The sequence below is a fragment of the Nannobrachium achirus genome (genome assembly GCF_963921795.1).
Source record: "Nannobrachium achirus genome assembly, chromosome: 21".
Taxonomy (NCBI): Eukaryota; Metazoa; Chordata; class Actinopteri; order Myctophiformes; family Myctophidae; genus Nannobrachium; species Nannobrachium achirus.
The window spans coordinates 24,841,475-24,846,782 of record NC_137828.1 but is presented as its reverse complement, the minus strand read 5'-3'; positions in this window follow the sequence as shown (position 1 = coordinate 24,846,782).

Genomic DNA, 5,308 nt, shown 5'->3' with positions numbered 1-5,308 from the left:
AATAAAGAAAACACAATACATTTTTACAGCTACAATGTGACCCATATTGCATAACAGTCATTAGTGTGGTGCTGCGAAATGTGCTATCACCAGTAAGACTCCCTAATCAGGAGATAAGCGACCGTCACGTCGCATACTCAAACTTTAGAAGGCAATCGTAGCCAATCAGGAGGGAATATGGGAGATGGGACAGATCCATGTTGATGACATGACTTTAGTGATCTTAGGCCAAAATCTGTAGGAGCAGTGTCCAAAAATGTGATCTGATTTAGCGATTTCATCTTCTGATGGACTGTGATCCCTGCTCAAAACAGCAATGGCATCCGCTCAACCGTTTCAGGATTTTGTTTAGTAATCTTCTCTCTTTTTTTGATTTTGTCCACGTGTGCTCCAACCTTTTTGTCCTGTTTTTATGGCTGTTCACTTCTTACAAAGCAGCACCACTCAAAACAACACCTCGAATCAAAACGAGTGCAACAAATTGATTTGAGGGATGTACCAGTGAGCTGTTTGACTGACTGACTGACTGACTGACTGACTGACTGACTGACTGACTGACTGGTTGCTCCCTCCGTCATATAATATTAGTTCGACACTCGACAGTATAATATTTCAGCGGTTTTCAAAGTTTCAAACAGTGAGGCAAAATTCCAAGGCACACCTGTATTTATAACCATGCGAAATATCCTCTAAAGCATTGGTTCTCAGAGTGGGGTCCGCGGACCCCAAGGGGTCCTTGAGGGAGTTCCAGGGGGTCCCCAGCTAAATGATAGTTGGGAACAGGAAGGTTTCCAGTTCGATCCCGGGCTCCCCCAGAGTTAGTGTTGAAGAGTCCTTGAGCAAGACACTGAACCCCTAATTGCTCCCGATGAACAGGTGCCTTGCCTGGTTTCCTCCGCCGTCGGTGTATGAATGGGTGTGAATGTAAAGTGCCTTGGATAAAGGTGCTATATAAATGCACCTTTTATCAAGCAACTTTATTTGTCTGTTTTTTCCAGGTGACCTGGACACCAGCTTTACCACAGCTGGTCCCTCGGCAGATCTGCACACACCATCGAGCACATAAAGCCAGTCGTGTGGGAAACAGTCCTCCTGTGGGCCATGATGACAACCCTCACCATCACTGACTGACCACACAAACCCTGTTCCCATTATCCCTGAGCAAAACCTGAAAAACTAAATGTCATCATTTAGGAATGATCTTTAGGGCCCTGATGTGTAACTGACAATGTTTCTCATATTTTGTGTTATGTCACTCATGATTAAGGGAGACGTCGGCTAAATGACTGGAAGGTTATGCATGTGAAATGTAACACACACACATGCGCACATACGCGCGCGCACGCACGCACGCACGCACGCACGCACGCACGCACGCACGCACGCACGCACGCACGCACGCACGCACGCACACACACACACACACACACACACACACACACACACACACACACACACACACACACACACACACACACACACAGGTCATTATGTCCTGCACGGCTGAACCTGGCTGCAATATACCTGACACGAGGAACAATATAAAAAAGCTCCTATACCTTAACCAATTCTGTTCATTTCTAAAAGGACATCTGGTTGTTTGACATAAAATATGATTGTATAATTCACATGTTATCGTGTTCAGCTTTTGCATACTTACCTTTCTGTGCATGTTCCACAAGCACCACCACATCACACAGCTTTAGCAGAACCGTTGCCATTATACTGCAGTGATTCAATACCTCAGTCAGGTGTGCTCATTTCCATATTTGGGCGACAAGGAGAAGCTGCAGTCAGTCGGAATGAAGGAAGCTGGTGGATTTTTTTTTTCCTTCTTTTTCTTCTTCTTCTTTTTGATATGCATGATGCGGAGCGTCATGCATATCACCCTTTGAATGCATACGTGTTATTGAGGTCAATCCTTAAAGGGAAAATCCAAATCCGTACATTGTTTTCCTATGATCTACAGCAGTGGTTCTCAACCTTTTCAGACCCCCAAAATACTCATGTTTGAACTGGGGACCCCCCACCCTGAAGAGCTTGGAGTTGGAAGAGTTGAGGCATTACATTTTCTTTAACATGTCCTATTGTGAAAATAGCCGATCTACATGCTCACAACGCCTCGCAATATTTTCACAATTTCTGCCTCTAATATTTGACAATTTGGCCAATGTTTAATTTTTCATTTTAGAGGTATTAAAATTGTCTTAAAATTCCTTAAATTGTCACTTACCCAGAAATGTGCAGATACCCTCTATACACTTAGTGTATGTTGTTTTTTTTACTGTTGAGTGAGAAAACAATGTTACACATTAAGCTAATCATCTGGGGACCCCTCAAAATAATTTGTGGACCTCTCTGGTGGTCCCGACCCACAGGTTGAGAACCACTGATCTATGGGACAGTCTAGTAGTCCATCATGGTATGTGCCCAAATAACTCTCTCCCGAAGCCAACAGTCAAGACTCCGACTGAGAATACTATCTATAGATGTCAATCCTCTATGGGAGAGAATGAGCTGTAATCTATTCTCAGCCCCGAACAAAGTCATGTATCTTTAGATTTTTCTCTCTCCTTTTTGTCCTCCTCCCTCCCGCCGCATATTTATGCACAATATCGTCGCTGCTGGGCAGAAACCAACTATCTCAGTTTTTCTTATCTTTTTTCTTCTTTTCTTTAATAACATTAAACAGCCTGTATGATGATTTTTACAAATATTGAACCAATCAAAAATACAAAAAAAAAAACTGTTGTTACATTGCTTTCCATTTTCTTGTGTGTCTGACTTTGTCATTCTAATCAATGATGGACATAACAACTAGTTTCTGTCTGACAGCAACAATATAGGCTACAATAAGGTACCCAGTGCATTCCTTTCACAGAGAAACATTCTGGCCCTCAATACAGACACTGCTAAGGCTCAACTGGAACACACACAAAGCATTTGAACAAAACAACTCACAGGTGGTTTACTGCACGCTGGTTCATTCGTAAGGCATTTATTTGGTGTAGTTATAGCAGCAATGTGTTCCTGTTCATTTGTTTAACAATAAGTCCTTCCCACATTTTCTTCCATTGCCAGTGAGATTCCTTCCTCTCACCGATGGTAAACTGCACTTCTTCAGCCGACACAACTGAAAACCCACTCTATACTGTGATGACCAGGGCCATTGTCTGAACTTGAAGCAAGACACTTTTGGAGCTCGAGACGGGAGTGATTGTCAGTATAACTTGCTTAAAGTGCATTATGCACGCGACATACAGTACATACAGGACATTTGAAGTACTGAGTGCAGTGGTTCTCAAACTTTTTCGTGTCCAGGGCGCGTTGTTATGGATCCCACCACAGTTCTAGGAAAACCCAGCTGTGATCGGCCAGAAGTAGCCGTGATTGTCAGTTCTCCCTTCTCCGTTTTGCAATTATGCCAAACCTAACCTTGACCCTGACCCTAACCTCATTAAGACTATGCCTAGACCTAACCCTAACCTCAGTAAAACTATGCCTAAACCTAAACCTAACCTCAAGTTCAAGTTACTTTTATTGCCACACAACCAGGTTGGTGGTATTTAGTTTCAGCACATAAAAATGTTGCAGCTCTGACAAAGACAAGGAACAAGACAAGTACATATAGACCTCAGTAAACATATGCCTAAACCTAACCCTAACCCTAACCTCAGTAAAACTATGCCTAAACCTAACCTTAACCCTAACCTCTGTAAAACTATGCCAGCCCAGGGAGCCAATCAAAACACAGGAGAGGCAGGTCTCTCCTACAGTATAACATTGGAGGAATTCATAATCACGCGTGGAGGAGGGGATGTATTAAGGCCCCTGGGGATCCCTGAACCACTTTGAGAACCCCTCCGATTAGACCACAGACCACCATAACTCTGAGACCTCTGTGAAGTTGGCACCCCATATGTTGAAAACATGTATAAAAAAATCAAACCTCGGTTCGAACTGAAGCGGTGAATTAGAGCAGTTCCAGATCTATGTTTTTGATTCAGATGGGTCCCAGGGACATTTTATGAGTCCTGTTTTTACTGGTGTGTGTGTGTGTGTTTTTTTTTTTTTTTTTTTTTTTACCGCAACGTGCTCTCTCTCTCTCTCTCTCTGTTTTCACCGTGCGGTTTGTAAGTTTCACTTTCGGTTTAGAAATCAGCATGGCTCTCTCTCTCTCTCTCTCTCTCTCTCTCTCTCTCTCTCTCTCTCTCTCTCTCTCTCTCTCTCTCTCTCTCTCTCTCTCTCTCTCTCTCTCTCTCTCTCTCGCATGCGCAGATCCTGTTCATACTGGTGAGTGAGTGAGGACAAGGCATGGGACAGACATGAGCATAGATTGGAAGCGGCTAGTCACCGCTTCAAAAATGGTGTCATTATTTAGTGCTGAATTTGTGCCGAATTGTGCCGTAAATTTTATAATTTGTGCTGGTATAATTTTTGAGATATTTCAAGTTATAGTTTTGCTGAGCCTTGCACCCCCAATTTTTGGCTCCAAATCGGGAAAAAGGGGTATCATTCTTTAGTGCTGGATGTGCTCTAATTTGTGCCGTTGAAATCATCAATTGTGTTTTTATATATATTTATATATATAAATATTTATATGGTTATGAATTAGCAGATTTATCAGCATTACAATTGTGTGGCCTGCAGAGGGCGATCGAGAGCAGCAGTGCTTAATGGTAGAACATAGGCGCAGAACATTGGTGTTATGTAGAATATCTAAAAAATGATACCAGCACAAATTATAGAATTTACGGCACAATTCAGCACAAATTCAGCACTAAATAATGACACCATTTTTATTATGTTTTCAACATATGGGGTGCCAACTTCACAGAGGTAACTCTTACAGCAACATAAGGGTCCATTTGGTTCCTAACTATCCATCATTTATCTGGGGACCCCCTGGAACACACTCAAGGACTCCTGGGGGTCCCCGTACCCCACTTTGAGAACCACCAACTTAGTGAGACTGACTATTAGGCTACAGATCTGATGCTGGATTAGCTACATTCTTTAGTGGTTTCTTGGGATGCTATTTGCTCATTCTAAATAGGTGTAGTAATGTATTGGTAAGAAGGGCCTTAAAAAAGGGATAGTTCACCCCCAAAATGACCTTTTTTTGGGGGTGGCTCTTTGTGTCCATAGTTACTGTACATAGGGAACCACTGCTGGTCATCAAGTTATTGGCTTAGGAATGCGACAAAAACAAAAAAACTAATATCCATGAATTCAAGACTCCATGGGGTGAGTAATCGATAGAAAAGAAAAAAAAAAGTTATTGTTTGGGTGAACTATCGCTTTATGG